A 12,566-nucleotide genomic window follows, 5' to 3' on the forward strand; every position below is an offset into this window, starting at 1 on the left:
CTTGGCTTTAAGTATTCTGTCTAGGTCTGGTTGGTTGACAAGACTTAGGTTTGGAACGGCGGTGTGCTTATCTGTAAAACAAAAAAAAAATTGTCAGAACAATGGCACGAATCAAATAAAATTTCAATTACAAACACAAACAGAGAGAAAGGGATGTGGAAGATGTAAAAGAGAAAAAGGGGTGACTTTAGAGTATTAAACCTAGACCTACGAACCCACCTGGTATCCCATCTCTCGTCGGGTAGTGGAGGCCATCGTGCCACTCCCCTAAAATGATTAGAAACTCTTTGTTCATGCCTTTGTTAGATTTAGGAAATTATGAGATGAGCCTAACCTTAAGAACCTTAGTTTTTAGGTAATATCCTTGCCCTTTTAAGTGGTGAAGGTTGTAAATCTAGTTGACATCGTGATGGGTGAGGTTTAAGCCCATTTTCTCATTAAAGACATCTACACTACCTAAAATCATAAACATGTTAAGGGCACACTAGGTGGGGGAAGGCCTATGAGCTATTAGGTAATCCTTCATGACTCTGCCTATGGGGATTCTCATCCCTCCCTCAATAAAGGCAATCATAGGGATTATGACTTCTCCTTCCTGCCTCATGGTGTGCCACTCTCCCTATTTGCAGTGCCTAATGGAAACCCCTGGTGGGATTCTGTATAGAGTCTTGAAACTTTCTGGACCCTCTGGGGTGTCTACTAGATAAGCGAATTTCCCCATGTGTGCAAAGAAAAGTAAAGAAACTAAAGAGACAAGATGAAAGGGGATAGGCCGAGGAAGAAAGAGATCTAAATGAACCAAAAAAAAAGAAAAGAAAAAAGAGAAAGGATCGAAGAGAGGAAAGGAAGAAAAGATTGCTAAGAACAACTTACGGAAAGGAAGAAAGGCTCCTCAGACTAGCTCTTGAATTTTTTTGAGTGCAACAAGTGAAGTAAATGAGGTTTTTGAACAGTATATATATGAGAGAGAAAAGCAAATGAGAGAATTTCACTCGAATTCTCGTAAAAATCCCCAGCCGTTGGATCCCCATCGTACCATACAACATGGGGAACATGGAGCCACAGGAATTAATTACAGGTGCGTTCTGGATACCAAAGCATTAGGAGCGTGCTTCTAGGCAGTTGAAAAGACACCTACACAGACAGAAATGATGTGAGGGAAGAGCAGAATAAAGATTATAGTATCAAAATCCCTTTCTTTTCCGAGGAGCAAAAGAAGGAAATTTTGAGGGGCTATTGTAGGGATAAAGGGCCCAAGAGTACGTATTGGGCCGTGGGCCTTGTCCGAAGACGCTTAGTGGTCCGAGGACTGATAGACGATAGGGAAGACGTAAAAATTAGTGCTCCACGAGCAAACTATGACTGCGAAGGTTTGGGAAGGTAGTCTGAGGAGGAATGCCTCATCGGCTAAGCAAAAGCAGAGGTCAGAAGAATTGGTCTGCCCTTAACAGCAATACTTCAAAAGGTTCTACTGATAATGATAAACATCAGGGAAACATAGTTTAAATGGGATCTTATTTTAAGTTCTTTTATTTTTGCTAGTTGAGTTTGGATTTTATTTCTCTTTTCTAGTTGAGTTAGGATTCTTTTCCTAATTGAATTAGGATCATATGTTCTTTATCTTCTACTTTTTACTAGTTAAATTGTTTTTCCTTTCTGTAATAGAAGTAAGACTTTGTTGTTTTTAAAGGAGGAGAAATTTTTTCCTATAAACAGAGAGTTAACAGTTCAAAATCATTACATTACATTTTTATTGCTTTCGACCTCAATACCAAATTAAATAGAATTTTTTCTCTCTCTAGCTTTATTTGTTTTCACCTCCTTAAAGAGCACCCCGCCATTTTCAAGACACTGTAATTCATTATCAAGTGCAATCTCATGTATAACTAGTTAACAACACATATTTAACAAAGAAGTTGTGGACTTGATTTGATTACGTACAACCCCTATATCTCACGTATTCGTGAAAAAGCAAAATTCTCACTTCAAATGCTTGGTGCTGGTGGTCAAGGGCCTCATGGACCCTGGCTGAAGAAAGTTTTGGCCGCGTTTAATGTGGATAGTTTTTTCAATTTTTTATTGAACAAAGTTTCTCTACAAATTAGTTTGAAGAAAAAATCTTCAAACTTCCCTTATATCTTTTTATTGGATATGTTTTTGACAAAATTTACTTTTAAATTACATTTTTTTTATTATATCCTCTATGCTTGCAAAATTTTAAAAAGATAAAAAATTAATAACTATGTTATCAATCAAATATTTAAATTTCAAATTTTTGTAGTCTTAATTAAATTATGCATAAAAAATACGTTTACGAACCAAATAGTAATTAACACTCTATTTGAATGAAATTTGAAGCACATGTTAAGAACATAAAGAACATGCAATCCAATTATTTGATTTTTAAAATATACAATCAATCTAATTTTTTGGTCTTTTTCATTTTCCATTTCCAGCTCATATATATTTTTTAGAAGTTTTTTCCAATATGATTATGTTGTATTATTTTTTCAGTTTACTATACCATTTTTCTCTGGCATACCACACCACACAACACTACACTCCACACTCTTCTAAAGGGCTTGTTTGGATTGAAGGGGAGCAGGGGGGAGTTGGCCAGAAATTAGCCTAATTTCAACTATTTTTCAAATTTTAAAAAATATATATTATTTTTAAGGAAATATAATTGTATGAGTAAGATATTTTCTAAAATAAGTCTTAAATTTAATTCTAATGTCACAACTCACAATGAAACTTATGAATAGGTTTATTTATTCCATTACTCTTTACTTCCAGTAATAAAAATTACCATTCTTGTTATAATCCTCATTCAGTATACCAAACGTACCCTTAATTCTGTAGAGCATTCACATCAATCTATGTAAAATTTTTCATCTATGTTACAATAAGATCTTACTTTTTCTATTTTACTCAATCATTTTTCCAAAACACCCACAATAGAGTTGGCAAAAAAATTAGATTAATTTCTTGCCAACTCTACTCTACTCTACTCCCCTCCCTCCTCCTCAATCCAAACGAGTCCTAAAGAAATGAATGATTTGTGGGTGCAATGTGAATGCAATAATTGAAAATAAAATACAGAGAACAAGAAGAACAGAAGGCAAAAATAGAATGCTAAAACATGTGATTCACATAGAAAATAAAAGTTTAAAGAGGAAAGGGTCATGGTGATCGCCCATTACATCCTTTCTTAGCAAAACCCGATGGTGATTAGTTAACTTGTCTCTCAACTGTCCATCATAGCTTTGTGTGTTTAACTAATGTTCTGAATATCGTTTCAAATCCGTTTCGATTTGTCCATTAGGATATAATATTTCATTACTAGTCTATTTCGGCGTATTTTTTTCGAGATTTCTGCTATAATAATAATAATAATAATAATTTAATCTAAAATAGTATGTGTTATTACTGTTATATAAAATAATATTTTGATAAAAAAAATACTCAAATAAAGTGAAATTGTTAGTAAAAAATATATATTTAATTATGTCTTTTTTAATACAACTACTATTTTGGGTAGTTGTAGACAAGGAACCTTGAACCTTCCACAACCACAAAGGTTCTGATTAGCAACTTTTTCCCATTTCCCAAATCCAACCGTGTGTGAAAGAACATATTCTCACCTACTCAACTTATTATTTCCCTTTATCTTCTTCATTACTCACTCTTTCAAACTTTCAATCTTCTTCCTTGTAACAACCATGAGTCTCAATGCTCTCTTGTTCTCTTATTCTCATCACCTTCTTCTTTTTCTTTTTTTCACCTCCTCCGTGATAGAGTGAAACATAGATGAAAGAATGAGAAGTGTTGTTATGAGTTGCAACCCAGCAAAATATGACACATTTAGGTTTAGGAAGGCCAAAATTTATGCCAGACAAATGAATTTTGGTTGAAATTGACCAGAATTGCCAAAACAAGTCAAAAATAGGGAAAATTTTAATCTGAGGTGGAACATAGGGTATTAGCGTTTCAGTTTGCATATTGGTATGAGAAATTCTAGCTGTTCCAATCGGAATGGAACGTTTTTCATCATTGTGTTTAACCAAATAGAAAGTACAAGATTTTAGCAAGGCTTAATATAGGGTATTAGCAACTTCAAAGAGATAAGAACAATGGAAATGGTGGGATGGGTAGTGAGAGTGATAGTTAGGACTAGTGAGTGAAAGACTAGTTTTCTCAAAAGTCTTTATGACTAAGCACCCTTGGTGCGATAGTCACTTCACAAGTATAAGTGCTTGTGAGATGTAGAGGGCAAGGGCCGGAGTTTAAGTCGTCAAAAGAGAGCTTCACACATATATACACTTAGATTAGGCTAGAGTAAAATTCTATATATCTAAAAAAAAAAAAGTCTTTGCTTATTACTTTGGTACTAGGCCCATGGTAAAATTGTATAAGTTTCGACAGGGGGATTTCTAGATCCTTTGAAATGGAGGTAAAGGGCATTATTTATAGGTTTAAAAGCACATTAAGGGGTGTAAAGACTTCCAGTTGCTATTTTAGCAACCAATAAACCAAAAATTAGCCACGTCCAGGGGTGGGAATCTATATTTTTATACCAATAGCAGCTTAAAATGTAAATATATATATTATTATTTTATTAAAAATATCTCTTATTTCTCTCTCTTCAATCAAGCTACACCTCGCATTCTCTCCTCTCATTTCTCATCTTCGTTTCTCTCTCCCCACTCTTTTTGTTTCTCTCTCTCTCTCTCTCTCTCTCTCTCTCCTTACTCTTTGATTCTCTTTTTTTGTCTCTTTTCTCTTTCTCTCACTCGAATTCTCTCTCTTTCTCCTTTCGACTTGGTGGTTTTTGATTTTATGGGTTTTTGTGGTTTTTTTGTTAGTAGGTTTTGGTGGTTTTTGATGGATTTTATGGGTTTTGGTGGTTCGCATGGTGGATCAGTGACTAGGGCTTGGGTTTCTCTCGGTTTGGATAAGGCTGGAATCAGTGGATGAAGGTGGAATTGGTGGCTGGAAGTGGGATAAGGCTGGAATTGGTGGTTGTGGTGGTGTCGAGGTTATTGGTTATGGGTTGTGGGTCATGGGTTTTATGGGTTGTGGGTTTTGATCTATGCATGGTATGGTAGATTGTGGTGGTGAGATGGTTTGGTGTGGTGGAGAGTTGCAATGATGGTATCACAACGTGTTTTTGTTCTCTTTTAATCTGATTTCTGGTATGGGTATTATGTGATGATGGTGGGTGATGCTAGTTGTGGTTGTTTTTGTGGTTGTGGTGATTGATTTTCGATGGGGGTGGTGGCAACAGCTGTTGGTATAGGTATTATGTGGTGTTGTGGTTGATATATGGGTATTATGTGGAGTTGGCTAGTTTTGATCATGGGTGTGTGGTGGTAGGTTATATTTGTGATTGGGATTGGGAGGAAAGAGAGAGAGAAAGAGAAGCATAGTTTATATTATTTTATTAGGTAGTTTTTATATATATATATATTTGCATCCTCGGATGCTAGTGCTCTAAGAAGGCTAATAGGCTTTGGTGTTTGCCAGCTATCGGGCTAGACTAGCTAACTATCAATCACCAAAATGGAAAATGAGGATTTTTAAGGTTATGTCTCTAAGTGGCACATTGGCGTATGCTAGTGAGTGGTGTGCGCAACTCTAAGACACCTATTGCAAATGGCATTTGGAACTGTGCATGAATCTTTTAATCAATACTATTGGGATTTAACACGTGATTTTGATAATTTCAGTAGAAATTAGGACTTACTTCATCATCGAGACTAAGAACCTTAGGTATAAGATGGATTGAAATAGGGTGTCTATCATGGTTTTAAAAACTGAACCAAGGCAAAAACCATTTTTTCCTCCAGTTCCTGGTTCAACTTAGTTTATGGCCGGTTTTCACAAATTTTGAGGGTTTTACTAGACTGGACTAGTGCCTGGTTCTCAATTGAACTAGTCAGACTAGTCAGTCCAGTCTGGTTTTTTAAACTCTGGTATCTATAATTGTATAATGGAGATGATTTGTATGTAATCCTTTAGCAAACTCCTTAAGTGGGGGGTAAATATCATTTTAATTAAAGTGATTCATTGAACCTCTAGGCTTACTTCGTAACTTTGTTCTATTATTCTTCCATTGTTCCCCCTAAATCTAATCTCCCAAAATAAAATCCAAGTTGAAATTTTTTTTTTTTTTTTTTTTTAACTTATAAGATGGATAGATATATAATATTGAAATTAGGATATAGTTTGTACCTAAAGTTAACTGCGGTACTTGGTTTCTCAAAGAAGAAGAAGTTGACTGTGGTGCTTAATATGCATTATTCATGTGGGTTTAAAATGGCACATTAAGTGAACCTACATGTGGATTTCAATTAGCTGAACTGGTAAAAAATTTTATAGTTGAATAAGAAATTTGAGATTCAATCCCTGCCTACACCAAAAACCAATTAGTGTCTTAGTCTAATAATAAATAACTATCATCAGGAGCACGGATGCTATAAGTTGAAACTTCCTAAAAAAAAAAAAGGTGAGCCTACATGAGTGAGACTTTAGTGAGTAGGGGTGAGATATAAGAGTGCGTATATGCAAGCTTAAGTAAGGGCTCGCTTGATGGTTGCCCAAAGGCCGCTTGAACAAGATAATAAAACCCACTTTAGCGAGGTCATTCTTGCTCTAGTGAGGCAATTGAAAAATGTGTTTTTCTATATAACTTTGCAGAAAAATGAGGGAAAATGAACGTTTTGAGTTCCTAAAAAGTAGTAACAATTAGTTTACCATTTTAGGGGGTTTGTATCTCCAAAAGTAACCTTTAAAGTGTGCATTTTTAAAGGCAACTCTTCATTGATACAAATAGTCATCCATATTCAGTTATATATAGATTTTGAAGGGCTTATTAAGTTTTTACAGATTTTGCATGCCATTAAAGAGAAATTCAAACGATTTTTCAATATTGCTACTTGTTGAATCAAGCTTTAGTTGTATCTTGTAGACAATTTTCTTGGAATCTATTCGCAATCTCATTTGAGTGGAGGCAAATATTATCCAAAGGAAAAATATTGATTCAAGCCTCTAGGCCTACTTCAATAACTCATTTTTCCATTTATTTCTCCCTAAAATGCCCAACATCAAGTTGGCTTGGCTTAGCTAGGTTTAAGAAATGAGATATACACAACCTCTTTTTAACAGTTTTTTAAGATTTTATGTTTTAATTGGTACAATAACATTTTTACATAAGCTCAATACTAAAGTTACTTTTCTTTTTTGGTGGGTTCTAGTTAGCTCAACTGGTAAAATTCCTAATAGTTGAATAAGTGATCCAGAGTTCAATCTTTACCTACACCAAAAACAAATTGACATTTTGGTCTAATGATAAAAAACTATCATCAAGAGCGAACGCCATAAGTTGAAACTCAATAAAAAAAAATTTATTTTATATATATATATATATATATATATATATATATATATAATAATCACTACATACCTTCTTAATATAGATTATATTATAAAGCACAAAAATGAATCATCAACCACGAGGAGCTAGCGCTAAAGTATATTCTTAGACCTATATTGACCTTTGATTTGTTCTTAGATTTTCTGAATGTGACTTAGATATCGGTTGAATTTTTACAAACATGAATTTTGAAAAGAAAAAAAAAAAAAATCGATAGATCCCATCTCACGTAAATAATAATAAAAAATAGGTCAAGAAAATGTTGATATTTGCAACACTACCATTTCAGCTAGGTTGCAAAATCCATATAAATTTCGCCTCATCACTTTTTTTTTATAAATATTTATTTTGTTAGGTAAACTTTTCATCACCTTCATACATACTTAACTAGTCCAAACATGCAATTTTACATTCTGACCCAACTTCGGATGATATAAGTAGAATCCATCCTCTTGTACCGTCCAAAAAAATTTGCTCCCACCAACCTCCTGTTTAAGATATCTTGAATAGACATCAAAAATAGAAGTGAAGTGATCATACCAAAAATAACAACGGAAAAATGTCGGACGAAACCAGTCGAGGCCAAAAGTGAATTCCCACTCTCCTTTGGGTTGAAGAGATCTCTGACCTAAATCATCGTCTCTAGATTTACAATGGTAGCCAAAAGATTGGTTATTGAAGTTGTTGGTGATTCGTACATGGTGTTTTATTTCTGGAATAATTGAGGAAGAACTACTCAGGGCAAAAGCATAAAGAAGGACAAGGACAAAACAATAAAATTGGAATACTATCGTTTGCTTCATTTTTATGGTGATTAGAAAAGATATTTAGTTACACTTGAAATGCATTTCTCATCTAGTTTTATAGCAAGAGGTTGCTTAGTTGAGCGTATACAAAGCATATTCGTATTATGTGTTTTTTTTTTTTTTTTGGCTATATGTGTTAATTGCACCTTAATTCTACATTAGGAAATTGCACTGATGCCCCCTTGATTTATTGAAATTATACAGACCTCTCCCTTGTTTCAAATTGTTCACAAACCTCCATAAATTTTCAAAATAAACTACACTCACCTCCATATTGCTTGAGAACATTATATTTACTAACAAAAAAAAAACGTTAAAAGTTTTTTATATTTCCACTTTTGCCCTTCATTTTTAAATGAAAATCTCTCTCTCTCTCTCTTAAAATCATGGAAAAAAGAAAAGACAAATTTCTTTTAATCCAAATTCAATAACTAAAGAAACATAAGATTTCTTAGAAATTATAGGGAAGACTCAAATCTCTTTTAAAATAATTTTCTCTTTTTCTTTTTAACCCATTAGTTACAGATTAGAAAATGGGAATTTCATTTGTAGAGTGGGATGAAACTGGAATTATAAACATTTAATAAATTATTTTTAAAATTCATTTCACTGATTTAATAGTGTAAAGTTACAAGAGAGGTGATTGTAGTTTATTTTTTTTTTAAAAAGGAGGTCTTTGTGTAATTAGAAATACGGGAGACATAAATGTAATTTTAATAGGTCTCAAGAAAGGTAACTGCAATTTTCTCACTTTTAATTTTAGGAAATCATTAACCATTATCTTATTAAATAAGGTTTATTATATATCCATCATTGAATGTATTTGAATTAGATTACTAAATTTCTTGACTCTCAAGGTTATTAAATTTATTGACTCATTAAATGTATCTTACAATAAATTTGTCAAAATCTAGATATTAAATTACATGCAATTAATAAATTAATCAAAAAAACTTTATTGCATTAAATATGATTTTTTAAAACATTTTCACTAAACTTATTTCTCTTACATTAATAAATACACATAATTAATTCTCTAGCATATATTATATATGCCTTAAAATTGCATTAACTCACCGGCCCCGCCCCCGTGATTTATTGAAATTATATTGACCACTCCCTTGTTTCAAATTTTTCACAGATGCCCATAAAATTTCAAAATTAATGAACTACACTCACCTCCATATTGCTTGGGAACATTATATTTACTAACAAAAAAAAATACGTTAAAAGTTTTTTAAATTTCCACTTTTGCCCTTCATTTTCATATGAAAATCTCTCTCTCTCTCTCTCTCTCTCTCTCAAAATCATGGAAAAAAGAAAAGAAAATTTTCTTTTAATCAAAATTCAACAACTAAAAAAAATGATAAAGGCCAAGAACTCAATGTTGCAAGATTCAAAATTGGTCATCAAAGAAACATAAGATTTTTCAAAAATTATAGGGAAGACTCAAATTTCTTTTAAAATAATTTCTCCTTTTCCTTTTAATCCTTAGTTATAAATTAGAAAATAGGAATTCGTTTAAAGAGTGAGACAAAACTGGAAATAAAAACATTTTATAAATTATTTTTAAAATTCATTTTATGGATTTAACAGTGTTAAGTTACAAGAGAGGTGATTGTAGTTTATTTAAAAAAACAAAAACAAAAACAAAACAAAGCAAAAGTGGTCTTTGTATAAATAGAATTAGAGGATGTCAATATAATTTTAATAAGTCTCAAGAAATGTAACTACAATTTTATCACTTTTCATTTTTGGCAATCATTAACCTTAATCTTAATTAATACGGTTTAATAAATATCCAACATTGAATGTACTTAATTATTACATTTTTTGACTCTCTTGGTTTTAAAATTTCTTGACTCATTAAATGTATCTTACAATAAATTTGTCAAAATCTAGATATTATATTGGCGAAACTGCACTATTGGTCACTGAAATTTACCCTGTGTGCGTAATTGGTCCCTCAAGTTTGAAGCGAGCACAATTAGTCCTTTAAGTTTTAAAACTGAGTTGTATTAGTCCTTTTACTAACTGTTGTTAACGGTATTACTTACATGGTTAATGGTGTTACTTACATAACTAACGGAACAATGACTTAACATTTTTTTTAATGACGTGGAATATCTTCAATTAAAAAAAATTTTAAAATAATTTCCACCTTAGAAATTGACCTCTGATATTTGTTTAACTTAAGGCAAGAGTGTTCACATGTGTACAGTAGCTTTAGGCGTGAGTTTCTCGAGGAGAGCTTGTCGAGGCTAGGGTTGAAGAAGCTGAGCATTGAGGAAGTTCACAAAATGCCATGGCAGGACCTCGAGGACGAGATCGAACGCTAGATCAAAGCTGCTAATGTCTCTCTTTGCATTCCTTCCCTAGCTAGCGTCGACTCTGCGATCGCGTCTTCTTCGGCTTCTCCTCCGCTTCCGATCTCTCTTTCATGGAGGTCTGCAGAGGATTGATGATTTAGTTCTTGAATTTCGCCGATGCTGTCGCTATTGGAAGCCGGTCGCCGAAGCGGTTATTCAAAATCCTCGACGTGTTCGAGACTCTGAGAGACTTAATGCCAAAATTCGAGTCTATGTTTTCTGATCAGTACTGTGTGGTTTTGAGGAACGAAGCTATAACGATTTGGAAGAGGTTAGGTGAAGTGATCAAAGGGATTTTCATGGAATTGGAGAATTTGATCCGTTGGGACTCGGTTAAGGCTACTGTACCAGGCGGCGGTCTCCATCCAATAACTCGATACGTGATGAATTATCTCAGAGCCGCTTGTCGATCTTGCCAAACCCTCAAACAAGTCTTCGACGAGAATGTGGTTCCATCAAAAGGAGTGTCACCCTCTTCGTCTTCTTCGTTGTCAGTTCAAATGGATTGGATTATGGAGCTGTTAGAGGGTAATTTGGAGGCAAAGTCGAAGATTTACAAGGACCCTGCTTTGTCCTCTGTTTTCATGATGAATAATGGGAGGTACATAGTTCAGAAAGTAAAGGATAGTGAATTGGGAAGCTTATTAGGAGAAGATTGGATTAGAAAACACAATCCCAAGGTGTAGCAATGCTACTCGAGCTACCAGAGAAGCTTGTGGAATAAGGTTTTAGGAGCATTGAAAGTAGACAGTAGCTCGTTAGCTCCTAATGCGGCCTTAAAGACATTGAAAGAGAAATTGAAATTGTTTAATGTTTACTTTGAGGAGATATGTAAAGTTCAAACTAGTTGGGCCATTTATGATGATCAGATGAGGGAGGAATTGAGAATCTAGGTAACTAAGATATTGTTGCCTGTGTATGGCAACTTTATCGGGCGGTTTAAGAATGTACCTAAACTAGGAAGGAATGTGGATAGACTTATTAAGTATGGTATGGAAGAAGTGGAGGCTCGGATTAGCGACATGTTTCAAGGTCGTGGTGGCCGGAAATGAAGGTAACCCACCTTCAAATGCTCACCTCCTCTCTCCCCTTCTCTCTCATTGTGGGTTTTACAACAAATAGAAAGTAATTTTTTTGGTCTCCACCGGCGGTGGCTAGGGATTTGGTTTCCACCGGCAGCTAGGCTTGTGGTTGTCAATCTCTCTCTCCGTCATGCCTTAAGTTAAACAAATATCAAATTTGTTTTTAATCAAGTCAATGCTTTTTCAATTTCATCTAACTTGGAAATTTCAAAAAAAAAATTTCAATTAAAAACATTCCACGTCATTAAAAAATGCCAAATCATTGTTCCATTAGCCACATAAGTAACACCGTTAATAGCAGTTACTAAAAGGACCAATACAACTCAGTTTTAAAATTTAAGGGACTAATTGTGCTCGTTTCAAACTTGAGAGACCAATTACGCACACAGGATAAACTTCAGGGATCAATAGTGCAGTTTCGCCTATTATATTACTTGCAACAAAGTAATCAAAAAAAAATTATTGCATTAATTATGATTTTTTTTAATATTGCACTAAATTTATTTCTCTTATATTAATAAACACATAATTAATTTTCTAGCAAATAATATACATGTCTTAAAATTGCACTGAACCCCCCGTGATTTATTGAAATATATTTACCAGTCTCTTGTTTTAAACTGTTCGCAAACCTCCATAAATTATCAAAATAAACTACACTCACCCACCATATTAATTGGGAACATTATATTTAATAACAAAAAAAACGTAAATTTTTTTTATATTTCCACTTTTGCCCTTCATTTTCAAATGAAAATCTCTCTCTCTCTCTCTCTCTCTCTCTCTCTCTCTCTTAAAATCATGGAAAAAAGTAAGGACAAATTTCTTCTAATCCAAATTCTATTACTTAAAAAAATTTGAAAATCGCCAAAAA

General features: G+C 33.6%; 1 pseudogene; it reads left to right on the top strand.

Moving 5' to 3' along the window:
* The first annotated feature begins 1,358 nt into the window (after positions 1-1,358).
* Positions 1,359-11,662, top strand: LOC142644312 (exocyst complex component EXO70B1-like; annotated as a pseudogene).
* The last annotated feature ends 904 nt before the right edge of the window (positions 11,663-12,566 follow it).

This window comes from Castanea sativa, chromosome 7 (assembly GCF_040712315.1).
Source record: "Castanea sativa cultivar Marrone di Chiusa Pesio chromosome 7, ASM4071231v1".
NCBI lineage: Eukaryota > Viridiplantae > Streptophyta > Magnoliopsida > Fagales > Fagaceae > Castanea > Castanea sativa.